Source organism: Panicum virgatum, chromosome 7K (assembly GCF_016808335.1).
Source record: "Panicum virgatum strain AP13 chromosome 7K, P.virgatum_v5, whole genome shotgun sequence".
Taxonomy (NCBI): domain Eukaryota; kingdom Viridiplantae; phylum Streptophyta; class Magnoliopsida; order Poales; family Poaceae; genus Panicum; species Panicum virgatum.
The window spans coordinates 19,426,176-19,440,874 of record NC_053142.1 but is presented as its reverse complement, the minus strand read 5'-3'; the positions used below and the strand labels follow the sequence as shown (position 1 = coordinate 19,440,874).

General features: G+C 47.2%; 1 non-coding gene across 1 annotated transcript; it reads left to right on the top strand.

Moving 5' to 3' along the window:
• Positions 1-8,096: 8,096 nt before the first annotated feature.
• Positions 8,097-8,203, top strand: LOC120643303. Its single transcript, XR_005662983.1, has one exon. It is a non-coding gene; the product is annotated as a small nucleolar RNA R71 (small nucleolar RNA).
• The last annotated feature ends 6,496 nt before the right edge of the window (positions 8,204-14,699 follow it).

Below are 14,699 nucleotides of genomic sequence, written 5' to 3'. Positions count from 1 at the left end.
TCTGCTAGTGTTGTCTCCCCGTCACCTCCAGGAATATCGAGCTCGAGATTCTTCCAATCATTGCACACCTCATCGATGCCAACTTTAGTGTATCCAGCCGGGATCTCCTGCCCATGGTACACCTCGCCTGGTGTTCTTGGCATGGCGGAACTGTACGCAACTGTGAACGTTAAGTTCTCAATGCAAGTTTGAAGCACACAAGGTGTCCGGTAGGTGATCTCATCCACCGGATAGTGCTGCTCGGCGGTCGTATCAATAGCGGTGATTCCCGTATCGGCAGGGAGGCCCGTGGAGGCGCAATTGCTTTTACATTGAGATAGGCCGGCCGTGTCGACATTAGGCTCTAGAGGCGCCGCTTGTGGTTGCTGCTGCTGGCTCATTGTTAAGGCCACTTGGCATTTAACCTCATCCGCCATTCTTTCACCTTGTGAGAGGAGCTATTCCTCTAGCCTTCGCAAGTGCTCTCTCTCCTCGTTCTTCCATCTTTGCTGGCTTATATATGAATCAATGTAATCTCTTAAACCAAATTTCCACGGAACCACACCCTTGCCCCTCGTACGCCCTAGATGTTCTGGGTTCTGAAGGGCGTAAGTCAGCTTGTCCTTTTCTCTATCGAGTTCGAATGTCCCTTGGGCAGCTGCATGTATGGCATCCTGTAGTCTCTGGGCCACTTGCTGAATTTTTTGGCCAAACATGCACTCACCAGTCTCAGGTTTCAAGGTTCTCGTGTGGACAAAGGCGCTCGGGGCGGCGCGTGCTCGGTGAGGAGGCAAGGTGGGCTTGGATCGGCGTCGTGCGGCGGCGCGGCTGTTGGCGTTTCTTATGCCCCAAAAGAATGTTAATTCTGCAAGCGCACAGAATCACCGCTGTAGCACTTCACCATGGAGTATTCTAGGGTATCGTATTTTTTCTCAGGGAAGCACTATGGTAAAGAGTATCGTAAATTGAATGATAACTGTACTAGTTTAATCAACCGACTAACTAGACGGGGGTAAGCCAGATATAGAGATAAGATAAATGGCCAGTCTATGACCGAGTGACACACGGAGGCTCGACTCCTTAGAGAGGTAGTAGCTGGGAGGACAACGAGCGAGATAAGATACCTGATACACTTCTGAACTATCGAGCTAGCCTCTCTAGATCAGACTAACTAACTAATCTTCGGAAAGGTAGAGCTTACTTCGGCGGCCTCAGGGAAGGACTCAGAATGGGATGAGAAGGGAGTCCAACAGCAGACGGCACTACTGCTATGAAAACACCCGAACGTGGTGGACTACGAGGGACGGAACAGTTGTCACCACCTGCTTCCTACCACAACAGTACCATGCGGTGGAACACACTTTCTAGCTAACACTAAGCTCAGACACCACGTCTGCACTTGGTGTTAGGATTTCTCTCGAGGCCTTCGAGAGAAATCCCCCTCAATCTAGAGCACTAACATGAGATACTCTAGTCCAGGCGAGAAAACACGTAAGATAAATTCCCGACTATCAGAGAGATAACTTAGCCTAAGCTAAAGGATACAACTTCCGCGCTCGAGCTGAACACTCAGACTCGATAAGATAAAAGAAAGCGGAAAGTAGAACTGACTCAGAAAAGTAGAGAAGATAACTTATATTGATAACTTTGAAAGAAGGATACAAGAGCTATACCAGACTTTCGAGGACTCCGGAATCCCAAGCAAGCTCGACTCGACTCTAACTCCCAAGAGAGATTGAGCTCCAAGGTGTGTGTGTTACATGTGAGGGATGAGTGCTCTATTTATAGCCTTCCAGGGTCAATTCTGAGCAGGTGAAGCACGTGGCATCGGTTGGAGGCGGTTGTGGCAGTTGTGCTTAGCTTCCACGCGAAGCCGGGACTTGAGTGGCTGCAAGGTGGGGCCGGCCGGCCTCCCTTTGGCTCTCCTCGGCCCTCTGTTGCACCGACGTTGCAAGTGGATACTTGTGATCTTCCAGGGAGGTGGATTGCTGACTTGGACATGTCTTTGCACTGAGTTGTGGGTCCTTTGATCCTTGTGCAAGCCTTTCGGTCCATACGATCAAACCGACAACCAATCCTTAGCTCAGATGCACTTGAACTTGTCACATTGCTCCTGGATCGAAGACGTGGCAGTGTACATAGAGGTGCCAGGCCGGTCGGCCTGGGATGTTGCCCAATTTCGTCCATTTTTGTCATGTATTGTCCTGAAATCAGAACTCATCCAAAACTTGTGGAACTTATTAGAATTAAATAAAATATGAATGGAACATAGTGTAAAGCTCGATTTATTTCCGAGAAGTTGACAGTCAGAACGTGAAATTATGGCCGTCAACACCCCCCCAAGCTTAAACATTTGCTCGTCCTCGAGCAAAGCTCAAACTGAGGCTCGGTGGATCCGGAGTTACATCAATGTTCACACCCTGCAGGTACCTTGTGCACAGCATATTAATCATCCCATATGTACTATGAGTAAGTTGGCTCATACCTAAGGTTCTGGAGGATGGGGCATATTTCTTTTCATCCCTTGATCTTGAGCGGTTGAAGCACTGAATAACCTTCACCGGAATGTTTTCTGCTGCTCATTCAGGTTCCTAGCTTGGTGTTTTGCAAGACTTTTCAAAAGAAGTTTAGGTTTCCCAATGGTACTCTCAAGTCACTCAAGTTGTATGATCCTCACATGGGGTCGGAGTTTCGCCCCTCTTTTCCCTACTTCTAAGGCTGATATGTGGAGTTTATAGGTGGGGAGAGTGTTGCATACCTTGGTTACCTATATTGCCGAGTCGAATGGTGATCCGTTAAGGATTGGAACTTAACCAAATTCCGATCTTGTGGAATGTCAAGGGATGGAGGGAGATGGACTCACACTTGGAATTTGGTCTTTTCTTTGAACTCCTTGTTTGCAACTCTTTGGGAGAGTGGGGTTTTCTTCTCTCATTTTCAACTCTTTTTTTAAAGAATAATCCCCTCTCTCTTTTGCTGAATTGATTCTAATAACCTTGGAGTTTCATGATGAGAAGACCTTATATAGGATGATTGGGTATACGGTGGAGACTTTGGGTGTATGATTGTGGGGCATAGGATGCCTGGCGGTGGATGTCAATCCTGGAATGGGTGGTTGACACACCAGACATTTTGAGGCTAGCACACGATGGGTATATGAAGGAAATCGATCAGCAGATGGCAAGTTCCATATCCTTGACGGACACACCGCTCGGCAAAGCTCATGATAACACAAGATAGCTCATTTTGGTTTATATAACATGAAAGCCTCTGGATGGGTCATTATAACCATGTGGGAAACCTTCACCAGCATTTTTAATTTTCAAAAGATTCCGAGAGGTCCCCTACTAGAGCAAGCAATTTTAAATCTGGTTTGGGCTATCTCGAATCCCGCAATAACTTAGACTTCAGAAATTAAACTCATGCCTCCACTCAACCATTTTTTAGTGGAACTAAAATGTACCAACTAGCTCATGTACTAGGAGAGTAAAAAGCTGTAAACGAGGCACATACAAGGCAAGAACAGAGCAACTATTCATCATTTCCAAAGCAAGAGCTTACACAGATTTCCACTCATTTTTTTATATGCGTATTTATTATGGCATGGCTACTGAAAAACGGTTGGGATGTGGTGACTTACCTAGCGGTACGACCCCCCAAGCTTCGAAGAAGATCAGTCCTCCTCTTCGGAGTCCTGATCCTCCTTGTCGGGGTCCTCCTCTTCCTCCTCCTCGTCCTCATCATCATTATCTTCTTGTTTGGGCTGCTGGTACTGTTGGGACTGATAGTATGGCTGAGACGATTGATGGTCCAGCCCCAGGTGGAGGAAGACGTTGGAGACGTCATAATGCATGGCCGAAGTCAGCCCCCAGCTCTGCTGAGCCAGCTGGGTGTTGTGTGCTGTGGTGTCCTGCATCTGCTACTGCTGTGTGCCAAGGGTAGTGATCTGACTCGAGAGGTCGGAGATGCTCTGCATGATCTGGTCCTCATAGTTGAAGTGTGCTAATATCAAAGGACCCACATGTGGGCCATAAGACGAATGCATACCTGGAGGTAGTAGGGTCCCTGATCACCAGCATGCCCGCTACTGCCGGCCTGCAACGTGCTCAGGTCGCCATAGCCATAGTACACATAGGCTTCGTCGAAGCTTGTGTTCTGAGTAGAAGGTCTGGGCTGCGCAGTAGTGGGGGCCGGGGGTGCTTGACGTGATGGTCCTGCTCCGGCTTATTGGTCCTGCCGGGTTCTGCTTCTCATCTGTGGACCTGCAACACTCCGTCACGCGGGCTCCTTCTTCTCCATCTGCAAGGTTAGGCTTTTCACCGAGTAGAGAGAGAGTCTCGGGCATGGAAGCTCAATCTCCCTATCGTACCCGGGGTAACACATAAAGATAGAGTTTTCGGGCCCTTCGCGCACCATGTGTCCCTGCACGAAGTGCTCAAGGCCGACCTCGCACTTGAATGCCTCGGTCTCTAGCATGAAGGTGACCTCGGCATTGTTCATCACACCGATGTACCTCGCGATGTGAGTGACCAAGGAGGTCATATCGATGGGACTTTTGCTGGAGATCATCTTCTGCCAGTGAGCGAGCATGGTTCTGACTGGAGAGCAGCGGATTTGCTTCGCCATGGTGTATAAGTACTGCAACTCGGGCAAGCTACAGAGGCTAAGGTCTGCACGTAGGTGCACGACCATGGCGAGCCACTTGGCTAGGAACCTCAGGGTAGGATTATGGATGGAGACTATGCTGTTTTTGCTACTCACAGGTTCATTTGATATTGCACTCCACCATGAATTTCGGTCATAACGATGTTTCTTAGCAAGCTTGTTGGGGTCAAGGATGCATCTTTTATGTAAACCCAACGCGATGCTAAACTCTTTTAGTTTCATTTCAAATTGTTCATTGAAGAGACGGAAATAAACTTTAGTTTCAGTACTGGTTTCTTCAATGGCAAGAGAAATCAGAAACTCCATGGTTAAGAGTTGCGAACCTGGCTCAACGATGTCGGCGAAGTTCTCCCATCCGATGGTGGTGAGGGCATAGTTCATGTCTTGCTTGAGTCCTGTCTTCATGAGGAAGCGAGATTCGAACCTCTTGGCATGGCCGAAATTCTGCTTCTTCAGTAGCTCCAGGGCCTCCCGTTCGTAGTCATTCTTGACGGCGATCTGCTCGACCATCGTCAGAATCTTGATGCGGAGACGGGGTTCCGGGACTGCTGGAGGTTCTTCCTCCTCCTGGGACACATTTGTATGGCGACCGGAGTCGACTGACAAAGTATCTCGTGAGGAAGATGAACTCCGTGAACTCCTCAAGCTCTTCGAGAACGTCCTCTTGATCTTTTGCTTGGCCCTCTTGAACATGGTTCCGGCAAAATGTTAGCACACAATACCCGAAGGATATGACAATTAGGAGGAAGGTTAGTCATTCTTACGGGGCGTTAAACCACCACAAACGTTCGACGTTCAGCGTTCCATGGTTTTATTCAAGGGAAATATTTTTGGTATTTTCAGATTTATGAACTTCACTAAACACTATAGAATTTTTTTATTTTATGTTGAGTTAGCACTTGAGTTCTTTACTTGATTAGCTCAAAGAACTTAATTAAGCAAAGGAACTCAGGAAAGGGGGAGGAGATGGACGAGCTCAGGCTGGAACACACAAACCTGAGCTGCTGGTGCACTGAGGGACGTCGCCGTCGTTGGATTTTATAGCGGCGCGCAGAGGCCAGGCCGGCCGGCCTCCCACGGTGGCTAATGTGCCACGGGGAAGGTCTACGGCATAGCCTTTCAGGTGGTGGTGCTCCCTTTCGGTGGTGACGGGACGTGAGCGGAGGAGAAGAGCTGGGCGGCCTCTATGGGGCCGGTCAGCCTGCACCTACACGTTCTGCATCTCGTCTTTTTCACCTTGCTCCATGCGCACTCCAGCATCCTGTGCCTTGCTTCTCCTAGCCATAACGAGAGAGAGTGGAGCCGGTCGGCCAAGGTGGGGCCGGCCGGCCTGACATTTCACCGAAATTTTTTGAAAATTTTTATGAAGTTCTTTTGAATGCAGATTTTTGGAAATCAAACGTGCTTTGGTTCGAAAACAAATATGCTTATGCAGAGATAGAATAAAGTTAATGCAAGGAGAATTAAACTATCCTATATGCAATGCAAGGATGGATACATACCATGAACCTTGTGGCGCGGGCTCGGGTTTTGAGTCCTGAGCGGGACTCTCCTTACCTTTAGTTCGTTTGTCATCGCTGGGCGGAGTTTCTGATGACGACCCTTTCTTCCGCCACACCTTCTTGGGTGTGGGTTTTGATTCGACCTCTTTCTTTTCCGATTCCAGAAATTTCTTATGTTGGATCCTTCGTCTCGCATTTCTGTAGTTGTGAAGCTTAATTTGCTTCGCCTCCTCTTGAATCCGTAGACTTCCTACGTACTCAATGAGGGCTTCAATAGGTGGGATGGACGGCTTTTCCGGCTCTTTCTCATATTTCTTTTTTCGGTTGATTGCCTTGACTTGAGAACATTGTTCAACCTTCGGCTTGAAGGCAAACGTCTCTTTCTGACCATTGATGATGAGCTGAATTTCTCTGGCTCCCACATCAATGCTTGTGTTTATGGTACTCAAGAACGGCCTCTCAAGAATGAGAGGTGTCTTGGTGTAAACTTCCATGTCGAGGACGACGAAGTCTACGGGTATAAGGAAGTTCTAGATTTTCACCGGAATGTTCTCCGCTACTTCCGCGGGGAAGCGAACCGATTGGTCCGCTAACTGCAAACACATGGCATTAGGGGTAAGCGCATGATGATTAAGGCGGTCATAGACTACCTTGGGCATGACGCTGATGCTTGCTCCCAAGTCGCATAGAGCGTTTGAGAAATGTTGAGTCCCAATTGAGCATGTGATGGTTGGGCAGCCTGGGTCCTTCTTCTTCACCAGGAGAGGATTGAGTATAGCTGCGCTACACTCTTCTGTTAACTGCACGACCTCGGTGGTGGGCAGCGCTCTCTTGTTTCCAAGAATATTTTTGATATACTTGGCATACGTAGGCACCTGCATAGCATCAAGAAGCGGTATATTGACATATAACTTCTTTATTACCTCGACGAACTTGCCGAATTGTTCGTCGGCCACCGGCTTCCTTATCCGTTCCGGAAACGGTAAGGCAGTTGTGTCGTGGTAATCCCGTGAAGTTCTAGGGGGTTCCACGGGGTCTTCCTGGGCTGCATTTGTGTTGGAGTCGACAGCCTCCTCCTGCTCTTCTTCTTCAGCATCGGCATAGCTGGCGGGTACGGCTTTCCGCCGGGTTCCTGCATCCTGTGGGAAAGGTGGCTCCCGTGTGGACTTACCACCATGCGTAGTCACCGCATTAACGTTCTCTTTTGAGGGAACTTCAGGTTGCCCGGGCAGTTTCCCCGTGTTACCATTAGGGCAGGATGAGGCTAGCTGAGCTACCTAAGTTTCTATCATTTTGTTAAAGCTCAACTGGTTTTTAATAACAGAGCTAAAGCCCTCTAGTTGTGAGGCCAAGGATTCCAAAATTTTGTCATTAGCAAGAAACGTTTTGCTAATGTTGTCATTTATTTGCTTCTGGTCATAAACTAGGTCTTTTAATGAAGGCTGAAAATTGTTATTAAAGTTCATACCTTGTTGATTTCCGAAGGGGAGGTTGGGCTTTGAGTTCCAACCTTGCTGAGGACAGAATCCAGAGTTGGGATTGTTGTTGTTGGTGCCAACGAAGTTCGCGTCCTCTTGAGTTAGGGGGCACGACGTGCCCAGTCTCGCCACATGTTTCACATATCATCCGAGACTCCAAAACCTGGTTCACCTCCTTATGTGGAGATTCCAGTTTCTCCATGAGAAGATCCATCTTGGCAGCCAGCATATCGACGCTGTCGATCTGATGCATGCCCCTTGGACGAGCTGGCTGCTTGTCACCTCTCTAACTCTGATTGGAGTCTATCTTGTCGATTAGCATCTTCGCTCCCGCAACATCGAGAGAGAGAGAGAGAGAGAGAGAGAGAGAGAGAGAGAGAGAGAGAGAAAGGAACCACCCGCTGCTGCATCTACATGGTCCTTGGCTTGCTGATTCCCATGGAAGAAGTTTTGGATGATCAGCCATTCCTCCATGCCGTGGTGTGGGCATGCTTGAATGTATTCCTGCAGATGCTCCCAGGCCTCTAGGATGGTCTCATCTGGTAGTTGCTGGATACCAGAGATTCTGTTCCGGAGGGCGTTGGTCTTGCCCACCGGGAAGTACTTGGCTAGGAATGCATTTGAGCAAGCTTCCCATGTTGTGAAAGCCTCTTTGTTGGAGTAAAACCACGTCTTGACCTTCCCGAGCAGTGAGAACGGGAATAGCCGAAGGCGGATGACATCCATTGTAGTACCTTTGGGGTTGATGGTGTTACTCACCTCCAGAAAGTTCTGGAGATGGGCATTGGCATCATCGGATGCCTTTCCACAGAATGGACTAGCTTGAACCATGTTCACCAATCCAGTCTTTAGCTCAAAGCCGTCATTGCCAGCTTGGTTTTGGTTCAATCCAGTAGGAATGTGGCTACTAGACGGGGCCGAGAACTGACGAAGAGTCTTCTGGGCCATGGGTGATAAGGCTGAAGTGGACGGGAGACTGATAGGCCAAGTGAGTCTTTTCTGAGGTGGGCCGACGCGGCATCTCACGTTTCTCCCGATTCTTTCTGGATTCGGATTGAAGTTATTTCGTAGGTCGAAACTGGTCATGCACTGCTCTGCAACAATCAAAAAGATAGAGAGAGCAATGGTAAGCCCGCTAAGGGTGACACTTCAGGTGTCTAGCTATTAGTATATGATTTATTGTGTGAGATTAGTGTTTACTTTGTTTGGTAGCTTAAAAAAAATTTAGTGCAAAACCAGGGGTATATTTGTAATTATGAAAAATTATAAATTCCTTTTTGCAAAAAGTTTTGTCCTTGGGAGTAATTTTAATTTTATGAAGGGCTTTCTTGCAAATGTGCTAGTAATCATTGCTTTGGCAGCTTTATTGCATTTTAGTCCAAAACTTTTTGTGATTTTGCTACCAAAAAGTACTTTTCCTTTATTAATTAGAGTTCATTTGAACTTTTGAAAATATTTTAAAATCCTTTGATCTAGTGCAAATTTGCACAACATGAAAGTTGTAGATCTTGAAAAATTGAACAACTTTCATTTTGGGCACTTTTTCATTTGAGCCCTAGTTCAGCGGGAAATTTTACTTTACACTCAAGCCCCTAAACTTTTCTCTTTTTGCAAACAAGTCCACCTAGTCTTCTCCTACCTCCAGCTTCACCGGAGTTGCACAGGCCGCCACAGCCGCGGGTTTCCCCGCACACCGGCTGCCCTGCGCCGCCACGCACGAGCTGGCCCCTGCCGGCCTCCCTAGTATCTCCCTGGCCCCACCCCTCCCCTCTGCTGGCCCCGCACGAGCTCGCCACGCCACGCCGCCAAGCCGCCCCTGTTTTTCCCCTCTCCGGCGAGCGCGCCACCACGGGAAGTCGCTCTCCCGCCCCTGTCGGCCCTCCACCGCCTCCACGCATCGCACGTGCAGCCCCGCCGCCACTAGCACCGCCATTGCTGGCCTAATAGCCCCACGCCATGCCGTCCCGGAGCTCCTCTGCACGCCACCTCGCCGGCCGCCCATGGAGACACCAGAGCCGTCGTCGATTTCGCCCTTGCCCCTATCAAACTTATTCCCCAAGCTCCTCTCATACTCATCCTCTCCATCTTTGGCCTATAAAAAGCCCGGCCAAGCCCCATCGCCGGCATACCCCACCGCCACCCCCATTTCCCAATTCCGGCGAGCTCTGCTCCGCCGTCGACCCACCGCCACAGTGCAAGCCCAGCCACCCCAACCCTCTTCCCAGCTTTGCAGTGACCCCGTGAAGCTAACCCACCACTCCCCGCCACCAGTCCCTCACCGGAAACCCCTCGCCGCAGTTCACCCTCGCCGCCGCGCCCTGCCCATCGCCGACGAGCCTCCTCCGGCCACCATTTCTAGCTCCCAGACCCACCAGCAGGTGCGCCATAGCCCCCTTGTGCTCTCTGACCCCTTGGCCCTCGCCGTCGGCGACCTCCCTCGCCGGAATGGGCTGGTCAACCTCGTTCCCCACCTCTGACCCCGGCCAAGGACTTGATTGCAAGGATTGCAATCTTTCCTGGGGTCTTTTCTACAAAAAGTTGTTTTCCCTTTTATTCTTTTTCAGTGAACTTCAAAAATTCCTAGGAGATTGCTGAAAAATCAAAAAATGCCAAACTAATTTTGTTGTTTTCCTTGTTTTTAGCTCTACCAGTTTGATGTTGTGGGTTTGGGCTAAATCCTTTTGTATTTAATACTAAAAATAGGGTTAGAATATAGCTCTTTTTGTTTATATCTTTTGTTCTAAAGCTATATTTTGAGTGAGCTTTTGAGCATATGCTCTTTAAAGTATGTCAAACTCTGTAAATTTTTCTAAACCCATTAGTGAACTCTAGTTGTACTTTTAAAATTTCTTTTTGGTATTTTGCTTATGTTCTTCAGGATGTCTTTTAAAAATCCTTTTTGATTGAAATAAAAACCCCTTTTTCATGTAATTTTATGGAGTTCTTTGTGTTCATTTTTACTCTATAAACAATTGCCCAGTAATGTAAAACTTTTAAGTTTAATCTTAAATGTTTACTTTATTGGTTTTCAACTATAGTGAAGGAAAGCTATACTCAAGCACTTCACTAAATTCCAATCATTGCATTGCATATAGAAACAACCTCGTTAGCCGACGGAACATACGAGCTCATCCAGGAATCAGACGGGAATTTTTCTGAAGCTCAGGCCAACGTTGTGGAATTAACTGAAGTTCCGAACTCCGATTCGGAAGAGCCAAAACCTACTGACTCTATAGACGCCATTGAAGGCAAGCCCCAGTGCATAATCCTATTATTTTAAATTATGCAACTTACTGTTACTATTTACTTGTGCATTTAAGTTATTGGAGTTGAATGAAAACCTTAGATGCATAATTCTAGGTTCCTATTGATTGAATACTAGAATCTGAGTCTGAATAGATGCTATGCTAATAGTACCAGTAAAAGTCGAGTGATTTCTTGTCACTCGCGAGCTTTATAGGAGTTGACTGTTTACATTCCTGCAGTCACTATAAGGACCACGGACGGGATTTGGTTACGAGATTCATGGTTATATCTCGCCTGTGTAGTTGAATTTGCTAAGGCCGCAGTGTGTGGTAGTGTTGGTTAAGCGTTTGAAAGTACTAGCCACATGCCGTAAATATGGTACGCGGTAAGCCTAGTAACCAATCGACCCGGCAAGTGGACATACCTCCCACTCTCTCTTAGGGATAAGATGAATAGAATGAATGATATGGAAATTGTACCGCTACACTACGACTATGAGGGATGAGGTTGGTGCCCTATAGTCGGGGAGAGTGGCACTGATCCACGAACCGGAATAAGAAGCCAACGGTTGCTTAGGAGTGACTCGACAGTGCTCCAATTGTGCGTGTTAGGTTTACCTTGCAAGGATTGAAATTTGGTTCGAACTGTTCCGCCGCTCACGGATATTGAGACTGCTTAATCTCTTTGCCATATAGAGTAAGAAGTGGAACAAAGATGATACCCAATCTTGTTGGATGCAAATAATTCCTCTACCATGTTTGTGTAGATAGGTGCTTATCTAGACTGGTTAATCCATTAGAATCTGAAAGTTAAAACTTGAAAGTAAGGATCTACTCTCTGTTGTTTTCAGCAAAAGAAACCCCAGAACCCTTACAAGCCTTACATGTCTAGTTAAAGGGATACTATATACCCTTTGTCGGTGTTTACCGCCAAGCCTGCTCAGGGATACCCTTAGCAGTAGGATTTGTAGGTAGGGATCGACGGCTCTGGAACTCGATGGTGCAAGGAACACAAAGATTAGACAGGTTCGGGCTGCGAGTTGCGTAATACCCTACGTCCCGTGTGGTAGTTTGTATTGCCTTAGGTGTAGATGTGTTTCGAGGGGGTCCCTGCCTGCCCTTATATATCCAGGGGGACAAGGTTACATGGAAAGTCCTAGCTGAGTATAGTTGGAGTCCTTCTACAACACGATCGGGTAGTTTCCTTGTACTGCAGCTAGTTCTACGCCTATTCGGGTAGTTACAAAAGAGGTAAGGTACATCCATGAGCTACCCCTTACTCTAGAATATTCTATGTCTGTAAGCAGTCCCGCTGCCCCGGGTCTGACAAGCCCCCGAGCTTTTCGTAGCCGAGTCCTGCAGGCGTCGAGTACTTGGCCAGGCGTCTTCGAGTTCTTCGAGTAGTCAGAACATCCTTCTGGTTGCTTCTGACTCTTCCTTCAGATACGTCAAGTAGTCCATCAAGTACTTCCGTTTGCTTCGAGGCTGTAAGGTGCTCAAGCCTCGAAATGTTGATCATATATGGTGCGCGAAGTACTCGCTCTATATGGAGTAGCCCCTGAGCATTAGGTTGAATCGTAGAATCAGGCAGAGGGTCACTTCAGTCTTTTTCTTCTTCTTTACTTTTCAAAAAAATTGAAAAATAAATCTCTGATACATATATTTCGCAGCCCCCGAGTCTTGAATTTAAATTCCTCTATTTAGATTTAAGAATCAATGTAAACTCGTGGCAAAATCTGAAAACTTCCTTGAGAAGGAAAGAATCCGTTGGCATTCCAAATATTCACAAAATTGCCCCTGAAGACCGTATAAAGCCGGTTGAAAACTTCCAAGGGTTTCACCCCTTGAACTCCTGACCGCCGTCAAACTCATATTTCACATTTGCCTCTTATCAGTCAAAATCCAAAAGCCCCTCTCGTAGTCCCTGAGCCAAAACTCGTGACTTTGAGATGGCTCCCAAGAAGAACAAATCCAAAGTTGATGAGGGAACTGTCGCCAATATGTCCACAGGTTGGCGTAAAAGCAAGATGTCTGAATCATTGGTCCGGGAGTTGGAGAATATGGGTCTCCTCCAAGAGCAGGGCATAAGCCAATGGCGCGCTGGTGAAGGAGAAGATTACCCCATGGAAGGTACCCTTGAGACCATTGTGTTTCACGATTTTGTAGAACGTGGTCTCACTCTTCCCGTGTTAGAATTTTTCTATAGACTTCTTTAGTTTTGGGGAATTCAGTTACACCATCTCACTCCCCAATCCATCTTGCATATTTCAATTTTTAATCATTTCTGTGAGGCATTCCTTGGACTTCTCCCCCATTTCCATCTTTTCCAACATTTCTTCTTCCTTGTTCCAATCCCTAATGCCACCAATCCTGCCGTCATCGGGGGGATGTGAATTGGTACTCCGCCCTGAGAACCGAGGCGAGTACTTGGCTTATGATCTGTCAGGTCAAGGAACCGAATGGAAGAAATTCTGGTTCCATGTTGGGAACTTTGAATCCCCTCTTCCAGAAAGGACAGTTGGTGCCCCCCAAATCCAGGAGAGCTGGTCGAGTAGAGGACTTGGTGGCAAGCAAGTTGAAGCCATTCTTCGTGCGATTGCCATTATTAAGAAAAAAGGAGTCACTGGAGATCATGTGGTCTTCTCATTTATCAGTCGCCGGATGCAGCCTCTCCAGCTGCGAAAGCATCCTGCCTTTAGATATGAAGGTACACAGGATCCCACTAGGATGTCCTCAGAAACATTGGCGCAGTCTGAAGTAATAAAGAGATGCTGCAAAGTACTCGATAACTTCGACAAGTCTTTGACGCTTCCAACACTCTTCTCGGCACAAAATCCTCCCGAGAATGCCTGGGTACGTGCTTTGGATACCATGTCGAGTACTTGTAGTTAACCAGTTTTGATCTTCTGACTAAGTATTGGCTTCTTTCTACAGAAGAATTATAAATCCTGGTATTGTATGCCTCCAACTTTTGCAAATGCTGATTCTGACGACAGCAAAAAACGGAAGGTGGCTCCCGGATCAATGTTGCAGTGGAAAGTTCCTCATCTCGATGCCGGCTAGTAAGTATATAATATTTTGTTGATTGTATCCCATTTGACTCAGCTTCCTTATTCAGAATCTTGCTTGGCTAGGGTCCAACATCGTTCGGCGCATGAAAAAGATCAAATCCAAGACTTTCGCAACTGAGTGGTTCGGAAGAAAACTAGTCGATCAGCCCCGATTCTCCTGTAATTGGGTTGATCGAGACCCCGACTGCTAGTTTCCCGAGTGCAAACTCAACTGAGAAACCGAGTGAACCAAGCCCTGAAACATCTGATACTCACGTGGCTGCTGAAGGAGCTTCCAAAGCTGGTGGATCTGGGAGTAGTAGAGTAGAAGGGTCAAAAGGTCCTTCCGTTCGACTGGTACCATTCCAGTCTATGCCTCAGTCAGCCCAAGAAGAGCTGGGAAAGGAACTATTTGATGATCCACTCTTGTCTCTAGACAATATGAAGAAACTTGCAGATTATATGCAATGGAGCTTTAAATTCACCAAGGTGAGTCTTCTGCCAGTACTTGTCTTTGTCGAGTAGTTGTTGATGTCTGACCAGATTCGCCTTGTATGTCTCAGAATGTAGCCAATCGATCTTTCTTGAAGTCTCATGCTTTATATAAGACTGTAGACAATTGGAAGATCTTAGAGGAGCAAAAGATCATGATTTCCAAATGACTGGATGAAGCTCTTGCTGCTCGGAACAAACTTTATGAAGCCAGTCAGCAGCATCATCTAGAGATTTGTGACATGAAGCGCCAGATTAAGAACCTTGAGGAAGAAAGATCAAATCTTC